Source organism: Panthera leo, chromosome A1, assembly GCF_018350215.1.
Source record: "Panthera leo isolate Ple1 chromosome A1, P.leo_Ple1_pat1.1, whole genome shotgun sequence".
Taxonomy (NCBI): domain Eukaryota; kingdom Metazoa; phylum Chordata; class Mammalia; order Carnivora; family Felidae; genus Panthera; species Panthera leo.
In genome coordinates, this window is record NC_056679.1 from 164,153,598 (window position 1) to 164,175,786 (window position 22,189).

General features: G+C 35.9%; 1 pseudogene; it reads right to left on the bottom strand.

Annotated features, from left to right (window-relative positions):
- LOC122230305 overlaps nucleotides 1-22,189 on the bottom strand; it is a 66,607-nt pseudogene that overhangs the window by 25,264 nt on the left and 19,154 nt on the right.

Here is a 22,189-nt window from a genome sequence, read left to right on the forward strand (position 1 = left end):
GTATTTCAAGAAAATTTTCTTAGAAGAATAAATGTAAACAGTGGCTGCCTCCTTTGAATGCATAAATATTCAAGTTACTAGCATATTTCAAATATTCTTTTTATTTTCTCTAAAATATTCACAGTAATCTCTCTGATAGTAACGTTATGGAGAATGAGAGTCACTCAGTCTTAGTTTGTATCAGTCAGTGTCCATTCAGAAGACAGAACCTGTGAAATGATTTGAACAAGGAAAGTTGTGTTAAAGAATTACTCAGTACAGATTGTAGTTAGTAGGATTTGGTAGCTAGGATTCTAAAGATTCTAGTATTACTAGAGACAGAGTGGCACCAATACTTAGGGCTGAAACACAGCACACAAGGAGGAGTTGCCTGTCTATGACTGAGAGGCAGCCTTTGAAGGAGATGGCAGAGCTGAGGCTGACTAGATGGCAGAAAAATCATTGCACTGTTGCACTGCTAGAACTTGCTAGCAATCTGCCCTCTAGAGCTTGCCAGAAACCCACCTGTGAGAGTGCTAGGGAAATCTCTTCACCATGAGGTGGCTCTTCAGAAGGTCCTCAACTATGAGACTGCCTGAGCCAGGTGCTTTGGAAACTGCTGTGCTCTGGGTGCTGGTGCTTGGTACTAAAAGAAGCCGCCTGCAGTGTGGGAGCCTGTCCAGAAGCACACCTCAACCAGCCAGGAAAACGCTTTTCTCATGCAATGTCCTTCTAGCACCCTCTTGACAAAGCTTAACATCATTCCAGCAAGGAAAGGAAAAAAAAAAACACTTTAAGTGTTCTTCTATTTTTTTTTTTTTTTTATTGCGCAGGCAATGAAAAATGTATTTGGAGCCAACAGACAATGAGTTGATAACAGTCACAGTCTTTATCTTAACATTTGATTGCCTCTAAATTTTACCACCAAATTATTGATTTCCAGATTTTTTCCCCTACCACCAAGCACCATTATGGCTTGAAAAATGGTGACTTTCGCTTGAAAGCGAATAATATGACTTAATCGCTTGAAAAATAAAAAGACTATAAAAAACTTTATATTACATTGAGGGTGAACATTAAAATAATGGTATGATATGCAGACAAATCATTCATAGAAGTGTTTAAGCACACAAAATGTGTTGCTCAGATAATAGGAATATTTACCAATTCAATGGAATTTGTAATTTAAATTTCAGTCACCATCGTTTTAGATATTAGGCAATTCTTGATATGTTTAATTTTTCGATATTTGTGTTATTTTATGTTTTGCATAAAATGAGATTCATAAATATATTTTAGCATAATACTTTAAATTTCCAAGGTCACGTTCATAGAAAATGTGATTTAGTTAAGGATATTCTCCATCACATTGTTAAACCATTATCTTACTCGTTGCTGTTGGAAGAACAGACAGAGTGTGGAATGATTATCCTAAACCTCTCATCACTATAAGGGAAACAAGTTGTTCCATTTCCCCCAGTGATGACTCGGGCATTTTTCAACACTCTAAAATTGTCATTCAACCTGTGCTTGACTATTTCCCACTTACACGGTTGAAATTATACTTTGGGGAAATTTCTTCAGCTTCTTAAGCCATTTTACCTTTCAGAGTTTCACATTATTTTTAGAAAATAGTAGTTTGGGGTTCTGGGCCTAGAGCCCAGTGCTCTACATCCAAACCTCTAATTTGAATTAGTCACTCTGTAAAATTATGCAGGTCATTTAACCCTTCTCTTTAGCTTTTCAACTTCTGAGGAAGAGGCACTGTTTTTCCTGATAATGCTGAAACCAATGTCCTTCTAATTTAAAATGCCATCAAACCTAGAAAAAACAGGCTCAGGTCGTATTTTATGAGCAGTTTTCTTGAAGTTGAGCTTTCCTTCTGTAAAACCAGTGCTAATATTACAAGGAGAAAGCGTTTTCCAAGAAAGATACTTGGTCGACATTCCTGGCTTATGAAAGACAATGATTTCATGTAAGAGAGTGCCAGGTATGCCTTTGGGCTTTATATTAATTTGTGAAACATTCCTTTCATTATGTTTCCTGTTCAAAAATTATGCACATTTGAATCAAAGCCCAATGACAGTGTCTAGTAACTGAAAAATATTTATTTCTCCTTGGAAATCTTACCTGCTTAATTACCCAATCTTTTGGGAACACAGCCAAAGCCTAGAGTGAGTCTTTTGTTGTAGGAAGAAAAGAGAAAAATAATTTGGTGCTAAGGGGAAACAACTCTCTTACAGCTCTTGTGGACCATCTTGTCATGTTTGGAGTCACTCTGCTAGGCTGCCGTTGTTATCTGGCTTTGTGTCATTACAGTTCACATCATATGATAACCCCAAGGCAAATATCCCAGTTCTTTTGCCACCCTTCTTTTTTTCGTGTACTCTCTCGTATTCATGTACAACTTGCTCTGGCTTGTTCATATTCTGGGAGTAATGGGGTGAAGTTAATATAAGACCGTTAACTCTCAATTACTCAGGGGGTAATTATCCACTCTATTGATTGCAAAGTCCAGCCTTTGCTTTTCCTGCCTTTTAAAGGGTGGTTGACTGCCCGTTAGGACTTGAACCAGACCAAAGTAGGGGGTGGAGAGAGAAAGTGATAAAATTCAAATCTATCTCTTCTGCAGCTTATTAGCGCTAGTTAAGAGCTTAGGTGAATGGCAAAAATATGGTTTTGGGACACCTGCATATTCAATTTAGTCTTGCTTTGCCTTGTCATCTTTTACCATGGATAATTGAGTTGGCTTCATTACCTTATGTTCATATAGTTAATTCTCAGAAGTTGGGTTTTTTATTGCTTTGGAGCAGTGACTTAATGGATACTTAAGGCATTTGAGGGAGCTATGGGTAAGCTACATAAACTTCACTTTTCAAATATGGAATCAGAGACACAGAATATTCAAACTGGAAAAGGGCGCTTGGTGGGATCATGGGTTAGAGCAATTTTTCACTCTTTGGTCTGAGTTCATAGTACACAGATGCGATAGAACTGCCTACCGATAGTTCATCTCGTCCAGGGGTTCCCTACAGTGGTCAGTGAATCTAGTGTAATACAGCCATGAGGAGTTTTGAGGAGAGTTGGCATAGGTTTTGTCTTCATTTGTGCAATGTCTGGCTGGTTGAGCTTGATATATAAATTCATTTCATTTAGCAGAATGTATGGAATGTAGTAAGCACTCAATAAAGGGTCAGCTTAATTCTAATTGTAGTAATAACAGGTGTGGTGGCCTTAGTACTGCTGCTAATGAAGTCTTTGATTCTTTTAATAGTTTAAGAATAATAAATAAAGCCATACATGTACCTGTGGAAAAGCTGTGTAGGTTATTAATTATATTAATTAATTATGTGGTAATTTAATCTCAGATTACGGCTTTATGAGGTTTTCCTTAGTGCAACTCCCTTATTTTATAACTGCAAAAACACAGGCCCAGAGAGTAGAATTATTTTTCTCAGTTCACCCAACAAGGGCAGAGATGCCAGTGGAATTAAGATGAGTGGCTCCTAACTTACCCTCTGTTTCACAATTGTACTGATGTTAGATCTCCAGTAATTTAATTCCTGGATTTAAGAAGTGACCTCCATTTGCCTTTTACTCACTCTTCTGCTCCAACCTCATTGCTTGTTTTCTTAATTTCCTGATTGGAAATGGGACAAAAGAATAACTTGTAAAACTAAGAGACCTGGGAGAAATGATGATGGCAGCAAATCCTTAGTTGTTAGTAGTACAGCAAAATGCAGTGGAATAGTGGTGGAAGTAATGTGTGTCACTTCTGAGGCAGGCCCTTTAGAAAACAGATATGCCCTTTCCATCTTCTTTCATGTTTTATCAGCAGGGTGCAGAAGACTAGGCAGGCTGAGGGGATAGAAGTCCTACCAGATAGATAGGTCCTGGGTCCCTGAATCACTACATGGAGGAAAACAGCTTTCTGGAATATCTGCATTGAACAACAGTGTAAATGTGAAACCTCCATCATAAGCTAATGGCAATTGGAGGGTATGGTAGTAGTACTCCAAATGATATCTACACTAATTTGTTACATTACATGCTATAAAATGGCAATCTCTGAACCATAATTCTTATGTACATGTGTTTCTATTTTCTTATAAAAAGAAAATTCAGTTTGGCATAAGTACTTACTATTTATTTATTTTAAATTTTTAAAAATGTTTTTATTTAAACATTTAAAGAGAGACAGATAGAATGTGAGTGGTTAGGGGCAGAGAGAGAGGGAGACACAGAATCGGAAGCAGGCTCCAGGCTCTGTCTGAGCTGTCAGCACAGAGCTCCACGCGGGGCTCAAACTCACGAGCTGTGAGATCATGACCTGAGCCGAAGTCAGAGCGGTGAGATCATGACCTGAGCCGAGGTCAGACATTCAACCGACTGAGCCACCCAGGCGCCCCAGTACTTACTATTTAAAGAGGCTTCTTGTAGTTATTTGGTAAGGCATTCATATAATACTTTGAGAAATGATGAAATATAAATCTACATTCTTCTCAAATAATATTTTTTCATGGAAAGCAAAACAAATTACATTTCAAATTATTTGGACTAAAAATAATAGTGAGCTGAGCACACAGAATAGCACATATTAAGTATGCAAGAACGCAGGAAGTTAAGCGAAGTAACAGTAATGTAGTGTAATTTGTAATAAGTGTAATACTTTTTATTCTGCACAGCAAAAAATCACAACACTATGAAATTTATGTGAATTTCTATAACTACTATTTCTCTTCACGCTGGAATCAAATTTGTGGTTTCTTTTTTTATCATTTCACCAGTGTCTCAAGACTGTGGTAATATTCACAGTTCCTCCTAATACCACCTGCTGTTTAATTACATATATTCCACACGGAGATGTGAACGAACACATTTTAAAAGAAAATGTCCTACATTTGACCATCGCCATACCCCAGGCCCCCATGCATTTGTCTTCAATGCGTTAGCTAAAACCCAACGCCAATGCTTTCTTCACGCTCATCTCTTCCTGCCAGTCTCGTTTATTCCCTGCTTTTCATCTCAGAGATTCTTTAAGGGTTATAACCAGGGGATCCTTTCCCAGAAGTAACAGTTTTAGAGGACTGAGGTTTAGAATCAACTTAAAGTCAAGTCTCTGGGTCAAGAACCTATGGATACTCCTGTTGGGGTAATAGTTCAATCGTGCTAGTTTGGTGCTGATAAACCTGTTCTTAGCAGGGCAGCTTCCGGACTGCATGGCTCTAAATCCAAATGATTGTGCCGGCCACTCCATCTGCCAGTGGTGTTGAGCACAGCATGACGTGAGATGAGATTCCACTTCTGTCAGGTCCTGTGGCTGCATGCCTCTCACAGCGCAGGCATGTCACAACACTGAGAAGGAGCCAAGAAAATATTTATTGTTCACACAACATACCTCCCATACTTCCTCTAGTACTTAACTAAGAGACAGTGGTCTGCTTCTAAGTCTGAAGGGGGAAAAATGACCCTGGGGCAGTGCTGAACTTACTGAAAAGATATTATCAAGCAAAATTGTTGATGGTTGATTCTACATGATTTTTGCCATATAAACAGACTTTAGAACCCATGTTCTGAGTAAGATGTGGGGAGTTCTGGTCCCCTGGGATCAGAAGTAACAGATAATGCTTGCATATTGCTTCCTTACGCCCAATTATCCCTAGTACGAAATGTCTTTTCCCCTTCCTGCCTCTCTCCCTCCCTGTCTCCCTTCTTCCCTCCCTGACCCCATTCCTTACTTCTTTTTCTTTTCTTTTTTAGATGGAAAGGGCTGCATCAGGGTTGTGGACCCTGAGAATAAGTGTGGGACCTTCTCAGGTTGATTATTTCTATATACATTTTCCTTCCATTCCTGTGATGCACTGAATCAAGCTTGCCTTCGGAACTGGTTATGAGAGGTGGCTGGTACAATTTTGGCAAAACAAAAACATTTGACTGACTTTCTTCCATAAAATCTATCTTGTTCTACCCCCCAGCCTTACCTTTTGCCCCTGAACAATACCTTTTATCTTTCTTTCTAAGTGGGGATAGTTTTTCTATCTCACAAACAAAAATTCAGAAAATGCAGATATCTCATGGAAAGTCAGCTCTTTGACTTAAAATCATTTGTTCTGAAAGTCAAAAGTTGCTTTAAGTCTTTGACCTGAAACAAACAGGAGAGGAAGTTTGAGGTACATGTGTCTGTGTGTGGGGGGTGGAGTGGGGTAAGGTCTTGGAAGCTGGGGGGGTGGGAATTCACAACTCAGGAGGATTAGAGACCTCAGAAGGAAGCTGGCTTAGATTTCCAACTTCTTTTTGCTCAAGGCCAGCTCTGTTCCTCTTCAACTATGTGGATGCAAATAAAAAAAGAGAGGCACTGAAAATATGCTACTGGCACAATCTACTTTTTCATAATCCTTTGTAATATGGTTCTCTATCAAGTTACAGTTCTAATGAGAAATTGCCTCTTTGCAAGTGTGGAATGTGTACCAATGTTTTGGAATAATCTTGCTGAGGATGCAGGAAGAACACAAGCAATGTACTGAGTGTTGCAAATCAACCCATCCGAATTTTTTGTTATGGCGGGGGAGGCAATCATACTCTATTCCTGCTGACAGAACTCTGGCTCAGAAATAAATACTGGCAACATCTCTTTTCTATACCAAATACAATGAATATTTTTTCAGTGTAAATGCCATAATAAACTTGCTCTGTTAGGAAAGAACAGAGATGAATGAAGCTTGGTGTTCCCTGGTTTATACTCAGAGACTAGCTATTCATTGTGTTTTATTCTCATGCTACAAAGTAAAATATGCAAGTTTATCTCTTAAAATTACTCAGGGAAAAAATAAAATTACTCAGGAAATGACAATGAATTGCAAAAGATAGCACAAGAGTATGGAGGAGAGAAAATAGAGGATATACTAATTAATAGAAATGTCTTGTCTCCCTGGTAGGAAATCAAGCTAAAATATAATAGATTTTTCCATAACATAAATCTGTATTAATGTCCAATAATTCAGTGTTTCTGTTTTCACTAGTCAATGCAAGTTCCAATGGTTTGATACCCAGTCTGAATCTGTTATCACTGAGCTAATTCAGTGGGAGAAGTTGCATTCTGCCTAAGGATCTAACAAGCCTCCCTAGTTTTCCAGCAAAGGACTAAAAACAATCAGCAGCTTTTTTTGTTGTTATTTAGAAAGAATCTGTAGTGGGAAAAATGACTATTCTGGAAGAAACAGTTAATATATTCAGTGCTTTGTTCGAGTAGACCTACTCTTTCTTGATGGCCACCATGGTTTTCAGCAACACTCTATAAATTTAACATCTAAAGCACAAAAGACAGCCAACAAATAGTTTTCACGACAACAACAAAACCCCCCAAATTAGCAGAGGCAAAATGTGAACTGAGGAAATCCTTAAGTTTGTGACTAATGTGTCAAGAGATGTTTCCAGTTTCAAATCATATGAGGTAGGAAAAGTACAATATTGTACAGGTGGTACATCATTTAAACTGAACTTTAGCAGTGTACTTATTTTTTTCTTTAAAATGCAGTACAAAATGGACTCATCTTTATTATAGTCTTTAAATAATTATTAGGCTTAATTGCCACAGTTCATAGAAATTTTAAAATTAGCAAGTGGTGCTTATCTCTCTGCAGTGCTCAGTGTTAATAAAACATGCTGCTCCATAAACACATTTCACATCATATTTGTCCATGATTATTTCATTGTTTTTCCAAGTACAGATGCCAAGAGACAAAGTGTTGCCGAATTCCTGTAATTACCAGCATTTCCCTTGATTTGTGTCCATGAAGTATGTAGTCAATCTCTATTGTCTTCTGCCTTCGTTTTGAATCTGTCCCCAGTGCAGGGATGTTAAAAACACCATTTAGCTACACAGCCTGCTCAATTTAAAAAAAAAAAAAAAAAAAAGGAAAATTGCATTCAAGCTACTAATTAGAAAAAGAAGAGAAGTGAGCTGTGAATAAAAAGAACTGCCTTTTAAAAGGCTTTAAAGAGAAACTTGAAACTGTGCTGCATTCAAAAAAGGGATGATCTTTAGTTATCAAAGCTAAATTCTAATATAGCAGTTACAGGCAAGATTTAGCTAACTCCTTAATATTTGAAAAGCAGTCACGTGAATGAGAATTCAGGTAATGTCCATTTCTTTTCTACCTTTAAAGAGGAGCTTAGTTAATTGATTTTTTTTTTTTTTGGTTATCAGACACTTATTTTTCTAGAAAGCTGCTTCCATCTCTTTAAGATGATTTTGACAATTTTGTTAAATGTGCATTCCTTTAAAAAAATACACTGATGGCCTATAATGCACAGATATTTGGCAAAATTGTAAATAGAGTTGTCTCCTCAATAGATAATTCTTCCAAATGATTTATTTCAACAGCTCCTCAGATATATTTAGAATAAACTATATTTTGATCAGACATAGGGTAAATGATTTAGACAGGTCGATAAATAGGAAGTAGTAGAAAATTGTCTTTCCATTTAATGTTACAATATAGAAGTCTCCTGCAAGAAGATGGTTAAAAATTCCAGATATAGATGTCGAAGTAGAGTCTAAGCAGTCTCTATAACCTTATCTACCTTGTGGGCAGGAAATATGTCATGTGTTCTCTTGAAACTAATTCTTAATTACTTTAATGCTCTATATGTTGATTGATCAAAAATATGAAAAGGTCTATATATTCAGTGGTATTTTACTGATTTTGGTTTAACTGGGAATGGTGCAGGAAGAATACATTTAAACTAAGCTATTTGGATATCTTACGCTTCTTTAGGTTCCCCCCACAATGCTTTGAACATGGTAGTCCAGACAGTTTCCCTTATTTCCACTGTTATTCTCCCAGAAATGAGAAGTCCATTAAAGTCCATCAGGAGTTCACCATGTTTATTTAGGATCTCACTTTTTCAACCCTAGGACCTAGTATGGGGACACTTACATAGGTAGGCCACTAGATGCTGCTAGTATCCTTTCCATTGCTCTGTATTCTGTGAAAGACTCTCCCTTCTAGGATGAGAGTCATCAGACATTGAAGTCTGTCTTCTCAAATTGGAGCCATTTAGCTTCCTGCCTCTAGGAGTAGCTTGGTTGCTATCTTCAAACTATTCCTTAGTTTAGGCAGGAGGAATTTAAGAAGGTCCAATTTTTGAGACTTATTGTCGAATGACCTTATAGGATATTATCCCAAGATGCATTTTTTTTTTAATTCTTTTAAAGTTTATTTATTTATTTTGAGAGAGACGGAGACAGTGTGAGTGGGGAAGGGGCAGAGAGAGAGAGAGAGAGAGAGAGAGAAAGAGAATCCCAAGCAGGCTCCATGCCGACAGCACAGAGCTGATGCGGGGCTCAAACTCATGAAATCATGATCTCAAGACCTGAGCTGAAACCAAGAGTCAGACGTTTAACCAACTGAGCCACCCAGGTGCGCCTTCCAAGACCCAGTTTTTACCCAAATTCTGTGTTTCCTCCATGCCTGCATTTCTGCTTTGGACCTCATAGTTTCCCTGAAGGGTTAGATTCTTGGCAGTCTCCATTTTCCCTTCTACCTTCAACTCCAGAAGACTAGAGTTTTATTTTTCAACTTTATTTTGACAACTTGGCAAAGCAATTGCCTGCCTTCCAGTGGTTGATAACCCTCTGAATCTTCTGTTGGTTAAAATACAAGTTCTATGAGTACATCCAAAGTTAGTTCAGATGGATGGACAATATAGCTTCACTTTGGTGACCAAACCAACTACAAGGGTTTCATATGTTAATCTGGCTAGCTGGGAGAGTGTCCCTTTCCTTTCTTAAGGACCCCTTACTTCTGCCTCCCTCCACCAACCTATTTAATAGAGTAAAATAGATGAAGATAATGTCCTTTGATATAGGAAATTGTTCTTTGCCCAAGGTTATGGAAATAGCCCCCTTTCCTATGATAACATTAAAACTTTTGATCTTATTTGAGTCATGTTTCCTAAAAATGAAAACTTAAATGTGTTTTTACAATGAGCTTATTTTCTAAATTACTAAGGGTTCTTGAGATTACTTTTGTAAATAATATATTTTTGTTTTGAAACTTCAAAAGGAAAAAAAAAAGAAACTTCAAAAGGAAATTGAAATAAGGAAAACTTAAAAACTTTAGTTATCTATGTTCTTGTATGATATTTCTATAATAAAGATATCTAGCACTTTTAAGTGTGTACCAGTATTTTACTAAACCCTTTAGAAGCTCTATCTCCTTTAAGTCACATAACCATATTAGGTGGGTACAGTTAATTATTCTGTTTTTCACATGAGAAAACTATAACAGAGAGAGGTTGCCCACCTTGCCTGCTGTCTCACAACTGATAGGTAGGAGGGCATGAATTAAAATGTAGGTTTGATATCAGAGGTCATTCTATTAATCAATGTAATACATCCTTGCTCTACTTTAGCCAAATGTTTGTAAGAATTAGAACAGCTAATAATAGCTAATAATCCTTCACTTAAATATCTTTAAATGTATTTCTGTGAAAAAATTAAGAAAATTAAAAATTATGAAAAATGAGCTTTGTTAATTTATTTGCTTGAAATATGTATTTGCTCTTTCTATGCTGGTAGTCAGGCCCTTACATAGTCTCATCTCTCACACATTTTCAATGGAACTATTTGGTATGAAATGTCTATGGAGTTCTTAAAGCAAAAATATGTCTTTAAGGAAAGGCTAGTATTATGTTGACAAAGTTATTTTTTCTCATGGATTTCTGAGTTTTTCAGGGATCTAGATTTCATTTAAATTAGTGGAGCTCCTATCAGACAGTTTGTTCACCTTTCACTTGTGATGCTTGCTGTCTGTCATTCAAGAGAAATGCATGGATCCATTTTGTTCAATGTGGTCTCCAAAGGACAAGTTTGATATGGAAAGCATTGAAAAACGGTAGCATGTGGTAATTTATGCATTTTTAAAATATACCCTCTGTAGTAATTGGGTTTCATCTAAAGACTGCAGGGAGTGTTTCTCCCCTAATTCTGACAATAACAATTATTCTTATACAGTTTAGTTAAGAGGGAAAATAACTCAAGTGCTCATAGCTCCAAAACTAATGACAACTTTGAAACCTACTTCACAGCTCTGCAACAACTCCATAGGCTATAAAGAGGCTAGGAACATATCCTCCTGCAACAAATACTGAGCTTTACTGGGTGAAAATGAATTCTTATTATCATTTGTTGGAAAAAGGAGATTCAGATGTGGATCTGAATATGAGGCAGAAAATTGCTAGGCGCCATTATAGATAACATACTACTGTGTCAGAGGAAGAAGACATGTCTTCTACCTGAGATGATTTTGCAAAATATACCTCGGTTAGTGGACAGCCTTCAATAAATATTTAAAATATGTGCACCCTACTTGTACCCCAATTTTTATAGCAGCACTCTCAACAATAGCCAAATTATGGAAAGAGCCTAAATGTCCATCAACTGATGAATGGATAAAGAAATTGTGGTTTATATACAGAATGGAATACTACGTGGCAATGAGAAAGAATGAAATATGGCCTTTTGTAGCAACGTGGATGGAACTGGAGAGTGTGATGCTAAGTGAAATAAGCCATACAGAGAAAGACAGATACCATATGGTTTCACTCTTATGTGGATCCTGAGAAACTTAACAGAAACCCATGGGGGAGGGGAAGAAAAAAAAAAAAAAGAGGTTAGAGTGGGAGAGAACCAAAGCATAAGAGACTGTTAAAAACTGAGAACAAACAGGGTTGATGGGGGGTGGGAGGGAGGGGAGGGTGGGTGATGGGTATTGAGGAGGGCACCTTTTGGGATGAGCACTGGGTGTTGTATGGAAACCAATTTGACAATAAAATTCAAAATAAAATAAAATAAAATATGTGCACCCTAATTATGGGTAGGCTTAACAGAAAAAATATTGTACATAGTATATGATATTATAATAGATTTCAAAAACTGTAGTTGTCTCTTCAGGTGCTTTTCAGTGTTTCTGTCTGATTTCATGAAATCTGAGCCTGTTTTTTTAAGTGTATATTAATCAATGAAATTTGGAGGTCCACAAATAAGAACTGGGTTCTATGTTTATACTTGATGTTAACTAATCATGATAACTTTGATAATGATCTTATGGCTCAGTTATTTTATTTCTAAATGTGGGATACAGTTAGTCCTCAATACTTCAGAGACAAAATTGTGACACTCTCTAAGTAAAAGCTAACATGATTATTCACATGGAGAGCAAGTCTGCCAAGGGAGATTGTTCAGGAAATGGGTGGAAGGGAAATAAGATGATTAAAACAAAGGGATGGAATAGACACAGAGAGAGGTCTTCCCAGAAGAATTAAAGAGGAAAGTGAAAACTTAGAGTTTCTTAGGGGCAGAGAACAGGTCCCATCTTTCAATGGGCAATTCATCAGGATATCACCAATGAGGGATCTATGAATTCCCATATAAGTGTTATGTTTTGGAATTTTGATTATGAAGTCAAGAGGATGACCTTGGAGGAATTGTTTTCAATGATCTAAATACCAAACACCATACCATGCCAACCATCGCTTTACTCAAGATGACATGAATTATTACTTTCAAATCGATACCTAGAAACATGTTTTTAAGCACCAGTGATCAGAAGGACTACTCCTATGTAAGCCAAGAAGGAAATAAAAAATGTTACATATGTTCATTAAATAATTTCTAGTCATCCTTCAGTTGTTATAAAGATATTAAAATTTTAAAAGTTGTCTAATTTTTTTTTTAAATGGTCAGGTTTGGAACGTGTAGGACTTAACTACCACATAGAGAGTGAGACTATTCCATTCTAAAAGAAAAGGACCAAGGAGGAAGATAGTTACTTTCTATCTTGAGACAAAGTATTTAAAACATAAGTAATACATATTTTAAAGAGAAGATCATCATAACAAAAGTATTGTCAGAGGTACTTACAGTAGGTACAAATCCGTTTCATAAGAAGCAAACAAGAAACCTTCCTGGTATTGGCTAAAGCCTGATGAGGGGAGGGAATATTTTTGTTCTGGTTATTGCCACCTAGCTGTGTAATCATGAGCAAGTCCCTTCATCCCTTTGAGTCATCCCTAAGGGGGAGAGGGCAAGAGGATCACTAACTGCAAATATTTGTTTAGAAAGCTTCATATTGAAAGAATGGCCTCCCAAAGGAGGGAGGACAGGCGGAAAATATAGCAGAAGTACTGCTAAAGTTCGCTGTTACATCTTAAAAACAGTTTTGTTAAGAAATAATCCATACATCGTACAATTCACCAATTTAAATGATATAATTTGATAATTTTAGTATAGTCACAGATTTAGGCGACCATCCCCACATTCAGTTTTAGAACATTTTACAAAAAGAAACACCATACCTATTAACAATGATCCCCATTTACCAGTAACCTTCATTTCAAGGCCATCCCTGGGCCACCACTATTATCTATTGATTTGCTTATTTTGGACATTTCATATAAATAGAATCTTATGATAAATGGCCTTTTGTTACCAGCTTCTTTCACCTAGCAAAATATTTTCAGTGTTCACCCATTTTTTAAGCATGTATCAGTACATCATTCCTTTTTATATCGATATGACGCATTTTGTTTATTCATTCTTCAGTTGTCAGATGTTTGGGTAGTTTCTAGTTTTTTTTACTATTATGAATAATGCTGCTATGAACATTCTTGTCCAACTTTTTATGTGGGAAGATGCTTTTATTTCCATGGTATCATGGAAATATATATTTTTGTAACAAGTTTTTTTATATCTGACTAGTTTAAGGTAAATGGATTAAAAACTATGACAAACACAATAAAGGATATAACATACATTTAGGTTTGTTTAATGTTTATGTATGGTATGAATTTTAAGAGAGAGAGAGAGAGAGCTCATGAGCAGAATAGGGGCAGAGGGAGAAAGAGAGAGACAGAGAGAGAGAGAATTCCAAGCAGTCTCTGTGCTGACAGCAGTGTGGGGCTCGATTCCATGAACTGTGAGGTCATGACCTGAGCTGAAATCAAGAGCCAGATTGCTTAACTGACTGAGCCACCCAGGCATCTCTACCTTAACACCTCTTAAGTTTGTTAAGAGTAACCTATTTCCTGCATTGTCATTGAGGAACATAATTTCTCCAGATTAAAATTTATAAAGAGAGGAAAGAGTTGTAAATGTAAAAGTTTTCTGAGCTACTCAAATGAAAGGCAGGATATTAATCCAAGTTTTGGGGTATTTATTATTATGAATTTGGATTGGAAGATGATGTTGACACTGAATTTTATCATAAAGTAGGAGATAGCTAGTATAATTAAAAAGAATGTTTTGCCAATAAAGTCAGGCTTCTGCTTATGATTTCAGTGTATTTGCGTTTGGTATCCCTTGATAGTTTATATTGTAGAGGTCATATCGTTGTACATCAGGCATTGAGTTTTTTAGGGAAATTTGGTCCCCTCATCACCAGGTGGACCTTCAACACATGATACATTCCTTTGGAGCAGATTAACTGGGAGTAGAAAGATATGGGTATATATTTTCTTGGTACTAAGTAATTAGTGAAAATAGACATGGTGATGAATATAAATTTAAAAAATTAGGAAAAATAAACAGCTGTTCTCTATTTAGATGTGGTAAACATATTTATTCCAAAAGAAAAAAATAAACACAATATTTATAACTAAGGAAGTATTTAAGAAATGGGTCAATAAATTTCTTATTTTTTTTTTATTAAAAAAAATTTTTTTTAACATTTATTTATTTTTGAGACAGAGAGAGACAGAGCATGAACAGGGGAGGGGCAGAGAGAGAGGGAGACACAGAATCTGAAACAGGCTCCAGGCTCTGAGCTGTCAGCACAGAGCCCGACGCGGGGCTCGAACTCAAGGACCGTGAGATCATGACCTGAGCCGAAGTCGGACGCTTAACCGACCAAGCCACCCAGGCGCCCCAATAAATTTCTTATTTTTAAAGTTATCCAGACAAATAACTAAACATTCTAATTCCAATATATATGTTAACATAAAAATCTAATTTGAATTTAAACTAAATGCTAAGATGCCGGAGAAATCTCTTTAAAAAAGTTTTTTTAACCTTATTTAGGAAAAAAAAGTTGGTCTTATCTTTCCATCCTTGCAGATGTAGGCTCTGGTCCAAAATAATAATAATCAAACAGAATTCATAAGCACACTGAGAAGGGCTTCCCAGAGAAGTCCTAATAAACCAGTAAGCACATGTGTAACACTGTCATTAGAATATAAGGCAAAACTCTGAAAGACACTCTGTTGAAGTAAAGTTTCAAATGTCCAAATGTGCTTTTTCTGGGGTTAGATTTTTTTTTAATGTTTATTTTCGAGAGAGAGAAAGAGAGAGACAGAGGCACAAAGAGGGGAAGGGCAGAAAGAGGGAGGCAGAGAATCTGAAGCAGGTTCCGGGCTCTGACCTGTCAGCACAGAGCCCCTCCTTCGCTCATGCTCTCTGTCTCTCTCTCAGAATAAATACATCAACATTAACAAAAAAACCATTTAGATAATAATGACTAAGCTTCTTAGCACTTGATTTTGTTTTAAATTTTTCAGAAGGAGGGAGCTTGATTGAAGTAAAACAGTAGGGAAAGCATGAAATGGTATAATTTGATGGACTTAAGGGCATTTATAGAAGATATTAGAATAATGAAAATAATAAACAGAAGTTTACATTCTGTTTTTTTTTTTTAGGTAAAGACAAGCATAAAATCTTACTTCTTTTGCTGTTTAAATTTTCATTTTTCATTTTGATTGCCTGATTGCTTAAGTTTTTATTCTAGTGGTATAAACTACGTTGTTCTGTTTACATTAGTGCAATGATAATCATGCTAAAATTTCTACCTAGTTTTTCATACAAGCTGGGAATTGTTCTAGTATTTTCACATACATTATAACAATTGTCATCAAAACACATTATGAGGGAGATAGATTATTTTCATATATGGAAATGAAAGTGCAGAAAAGTTAAGTAATTTGTCCAAGGTCACCATATAATAATAAAAAATCCCAGAGATGGGATTTGCATTTAAGCAGTCTGATTTCAGAGTTAAATTGTTAAAAATTACTGCATCTGGTTTTTTATATGTTGTATTTTTTATATGTTGAATTTAAGCCATTTCAAAATATTTTTTTGTGATTGGGAATGGGTGATTTGGAAAGTAGTTCTAAATATAGACTCATTATTTGCCACATTTGTGCGCATGTGTATGTGTAATATACTTAGCCCTTAAGAGTATTTTCCCATTAAAAAAACAGTGAATTAAAATCAAAATCGTTATTTGGATTTTACTTGAGACAGAGGAAACTTCTAAAGGAAAATGCATTATCAGTCTAGGCCTTGCCAGCACCAGAGTTTAAGGTTTCAGCTTTCTAGTCCTGTTCATCACATGGCACTTCCCTCTAGGAATTAAATATAACATCCTCTAAATGTGTCAAATCTAAATCAAAACCTGTAGCTATGTTGTTCAAATCCTTTAGGAAAATAATAACCTTCATGGAATAGAGAAAACAAAGATATATCATTTTGTTTTAAAAATAGATATCATGATATTTTAAATATAACATAAAACATAACATCAACATTTTTGAAGGAATAAGACACAATAAGTGAAGCTAATTTGCCAAATTCTCCATAGTGCTTCAGGATCAAAGTCTTTCAGGTACATTTTTTCATAATAACTCTTCTGAAGAAATAACTTTCATTACTACAATGTGTACCCTAAAATTTACTCTTCTTTTTCTAATATGAATTTGCTTTTAAATTAATATCAGGCATTTAGTTTTGTTCATGTGAACTTTATGACTGAAGCCTTACTATCATAAGGTTTTATTATTTTTCTTCACTTGAAATTCAGATTTATTTTGTTTTCCTTTATTCCACCTCAGGATGCAGTGCCTTCAGTAATGATGAGAACATGGCAAATAGGTAAATGACATCGGTTGTTACTGTGTCTGTCTCATCATTCAGGTTAATGAGGACCCCTTTAGGTATCCGAGGACTCCTAACTCTAAACTTCGGCAATTTTATACATTTAACAGAATCAGTGTCAAACCATGATTCTAGGATGGTGCTCTTTTTTTTTTTTTTTTTTTTTTTTTTACCTCCAAGGCATTTTCCTCTCTGTTTATGGAAAAAATGTCTTTGATGTGGTACGATAGAGTACCACTGATAGACTACTGGGTGTTGACGCCTTTTAAAAAAATCTACTTTAAAACAGAAAGACACCACCTGTGCCAAAATGACAATGAAGAGAAAACTGGTTGATTAAGTTACTTGCCAGCATATCTAGTTAGGAACATTTCAAGATGACTTAAAATATATATACATGTATGTAATATACGATGAGTGAACATTTACACTGAGCTGTGAAGCTCCTGGGAGCCGTGGATAGCTTTTCTCAGTTGTTATTTGGGATTTAGTGATGGTGCTCTAGTTAATATTTTTTGGTGGGACTGGGTTTACCAGTCTGGAGTTTCTCAAGAAATCTTGGTCATGGCATGTTTAATTATGTCACCAGAGATTTCTCAAGCATGCTGAGAGCTTGCAGCCATTTGCCCTACATTAAAACATTGCAATGAAGGCATATGAGCAAGTTTTGCAAATGCTGTCGGTACCATAGAAGTGGTTTGTGTTTGACTACCCCTCCCATTAGAAGATTAAAAACAGGATATTTTCATTAAAAATGACTGGAGTTTAAACACTTAAGACAAAGGAATAATGACTTAAAATAGTGTTTTGAATAGTCCTAGCAGAGTGTAACTACTCAAATGCAATTAAGTAGCTACTGTGGTAATTATTTCATCTATATTTTATATTCTCTCTCTCTTCGGAATACTCTGCTCTTTGACACAGCCGGCAGCTGAGATACAAGAACTTTGTCAAAAGCACTTTGAATATGTTATGACAGTCTTGGTGGCTAGCATCTTTTTCACCTTTTTAGGAGACAGAAATTGTAAGTTGCCAGTCACAAACACAAGTGAACATTGCTTGCCAAAACTAACAAACTAAATAACAATAAATGAATGAATGAATGAATGAATAAATAAAATATTTAAATTTGTTTCTAATCTCATATAAGCCAGACTACATGCTATTTAAGGATGGGAAGATCCATAGCTTTGCAGTTCATCTGAATAACAAATATCAATTAGGAATACTTCATGAATAATTCATATGAATATTTAAACTATACAATGTTAGGAAGCAAGGTGTCTGTAGAGGTAGTTGGCAGGTGTTTCTGGTATGTATGAAGCTACCAAAATTGGGCTGTTGAAACATATTATTCTTTTATGACTACATCTTTATTAGAAATGCAGGAAGTACTTACATTGTTATTTGAACAGCTTCCCAACATGTAAGTTATGTGGCAAAGCTTAGATGTGGTAAAAACATGATGGATTAGAAAGAGGCTTTACATCTTTAAAAAAGAAAGATGTTCAATTGCATTGTCAAAGGAACTATACTTATTTGAATTAACGGCTGCTGACTTTTGCCTGGGGTTTTTTCCAGATGTCAACAGAAAGGATAAACATAATCCTCAATTACTCCCCTTGCATCTGCCAAGCACTCAGGCCAAGTCCAGGTGAATAGCATAGAGAACCAAGGGGAAAAGAGCCCTGCATCCCCTTCCCTGTTCCTGCAAAGCAGAATTAATGCCATGCTAATTGAAGTGGTTTCATTTTGTTCAGAGTATTTCTTGAAAATTCAGGCAATAGAAAATGTCAGTTGTTATGTTTTGGGTGAAACTGGGTTTTAAAAATACTTTAAATGGTATTGTTATTGATCTCTTCAAAGTAACAGCTGAGTACAATGCCCTAAGCACCGCCCCCACCCCACACATACACCATAAAATCCCGATCTTATCCATTGAGATTTAAGAACACTGTGGTGACAAATCTTCCCTCAAGTGGGCTATGGGGTTCTCAGAAGCATCAGGGTTCCTTGATGACTCTTTTCAGAGTGCCTTGAGGACGCAAATTTTCAGGAGCAAGAGTATTCTCTTTCTAACAGTGTGGTACCTGATAGCAGTAGGGTAATGTAACATTGATCCAGCATCCAGCTTTCTCTGGTGTCAATTTCAGTTTGTAAAACAGAGAGGAGTAAGGTCCTTTTTGGCAGGTATCTTAACCACCTGAGAGGACCAAATCTCTGACGGTTCAATCTTACTCTAAATCTGGTAATATTTGTAGATTTTGCAAGAAAATCGCTGTAAAAGCTCCTTTTAGGGAGTGAACGAATAAATTTCTCTGGTTCATTTTTCTTTTGTACTTCTCAGACTAAAGAATTTTTTCTGTCCTTTTCTCCCTCCCTTCAGTGCTTCCTTTTTACCTTTACTTCCATTTTTGGTCTCAGATGCTTATTAAAATCAATAGAAACAGCCAAAACATTTGCCTGAGTTAAGATGCTTATTGGTTTTCTTAAATTAGAAGTTCAGAGATAGGCTGGCTTCAACTGATAGTTGATCAGAGAGTGCCCCAAGTAGTTAGTTTCTTTCCACTTGTGTACTTTACCTTCTACAAGGACAGCTTCATCTTAACTCAGGATTTCCTCTAAAGACCACCTCTTTTCTGATAGCTTTCATGGGAGATCAGGAAAAACGTTTTCCTAGAAGCTCATATTTTCTCACAGCCCAAATTAGACTTGACCCAAACCTGAAATCAGTGTTTAGCCAAGCAGATGGAATTTCTTTCTGATTTGCTTAAGCCAAGGAATTTCAGTTAGGGTTCAATACTACCCCAAATGCCTGGCCCCAAATGGAGGAGATATGATTCACTAAAAGGAATCTGCACGCTATACTCAATTTCTAGTCGATCCTCCATTGTCCTGGGTCTTTGAATTTAATCAGACAGCAGTGACTCTATTATATATGTTATTTTACATAATGTATAATCACCAATTAGACCAGTTCCCTCCCCTTCTTTCTCTCTCTGGATGTATATATACATATGTATGTATATGTGTGTGTGTATACATATATATATATATATATATATATATATATATATATATATACATATATATGTGTGTGTGTGTGTGTGTGTGTGTGTGTGTGTGTGTGTGTAATTTCCAGTTTGGGACATTCCTCTTAGCTCCATTTTTATTTGTGCAGTTTGTTGAGTTTGTGTACGCAACACCTCTACTTGGATGTCTAATAGGCCCTTACAACGTAGCATGTCTTAAATCACACTCTTGATTTCCATTCCCTGTCCACTGTTTTCACTTCTACTCTTTCCTACCAGTAAAATTTCACCCAGTTGCTGGGCATAAACATTTTGAAGTCATCCTTGAGTGCTTGCTTTTCCTCCCACTTCAAATTTGTTTGGCTCAATATTCATTATGTCTCCTGTCTTCTCCTCCCTCCACTACTCTTCCTCTCATAAAGCTACCAGCACCTCATTTCTATAATAACATCCTACTTAACTTGAGGCTCCAACTCCCACTTCTTTCTTCTACTCTACTCACTATAAACAGAGTTATATTTTAAAAGCATTAGTCAAATTTTGTCAGAAACACTAATGGCCTCCCATCACACTGAGAATAAATTCCAAAAAAATCCTTCATAATCTGCCCCTTTGATATCTTACTGCCTTCATTGTTTCCTCACTTGTAATTTCTGTTCCAGTCTTCTATCTTTCTGGCAGTTCCTCAAAAGTAATAAGCTCATTTTCTGTGAGTATTTAACTAAAAGGATTGTTACCCATTCTGGGTTCTGCTATTCATTCCTTCTTGCTTGTCTTGTCTTTTCTTTTCGTGTGTGTGTGTGTGTGTGTGTGTGTGTGTGTGTGTGTGTGTGAAGGGCTTGCCTTTAGCAGTTTTACTGGTGCATAGGAACCATTAATGAGTAGATGAAAACAAGAAATTATGTATTAAGGAGATTACTTGTAATGATTAATTAATTATCTATTCTGTTAAATATGGATCCTTGTTCTTGTTTTGGTGAAGTAATATTTACAGAGCAGAGATAGAGTCTGCCCAAATCATGTGTCTTGAAGTCCTAGAGTTCACAGTCATGCTAATTTATTATTTTTTTCTGGATATCTGTGTTTTTATGTAACAAGTAGTGGGCTAATGCATTTTGGACTTAAGCTATTTTGCCTTTCCTGTTTGCTAAGATGTTAAACATGACTGGAGTCTGTTGGACTTGTCTTGTGCCTTTGAAACAGGAATATATGTGTGGGAAAGCATCATAAGAAGGCTTTATTATATACCATGTATTTTTTATGTTATAATTTGCTAGTACCTTATTGGGTCCTATTTATTAAAATATCAGAAATGATAACTGTAGGCAAACCAGATTTGGGGATCCTTTCAACCTGTCATTAGAATAAAAACTTGCATGGACACCATTAATTACATAGATTCCAAAGTGTGTTTAAAACATGACATTATTTCTTTAAATCCAGAAAGATTAAATTATTATGTAAACAAATAAATACATTATTTAAAAAAAAAGGTTTATGTAATATTTCTCTTCTTGTTTTGGGAACACTTACTCTTTGGAATGATGACAGATGTTTTTTTTAATATTTATTTATTTTTGAGAGAGGGAGAAAAAGGGAGGGAGAGACAGAGCATGAGTGGGAGTGGTGCAGAGAGAGAGGGAGACACAGAATCTGAAGCAGGCTCCAGGCTCCGAGCTGTCAGCATGGAGCTGGATGCAGGGCTTGAATCCATGGACCACGAGATCATGACCTAAGCTGAAGCTAGACGTTTAACTGATTGAGCCACCCAGGCAACCCTCCAAATTTATTAAAAGACATAAACTATTGTTTTCTGTTTGATGAATTTGTATTATTTTTGTTTCTCATTTAAGAGGTTAGAGTAGTGTGGCTTTGGAAGAATGGAAATAAAATATTTCTGAAGTTCTAAATCCTTCAAGATGAAATATGCAAAACTTGTTGAAACTGCTTTTTATATTTATATCCCAATATGTAACACATAGTAGATTCTTAATATTTGTCATATGGCCATTTTGATGTTTGAGTAATATTTCACTAAATAAATAAGCCACAATTTATTTATCATCTCTCTTGCAATGTAAATTTGGAATTATTTTTTTTTTTAAGTTTTGGACAATTATAAATAAATCTGCAATGAAAGATAATATGAATATATATTTCTCATGGACATGTTTTTATTTCTATATTGTAAACATATAGGTATAGAATACCTAAGGTAAGTATGTGTTTTACCTTCAAATAGATTGAT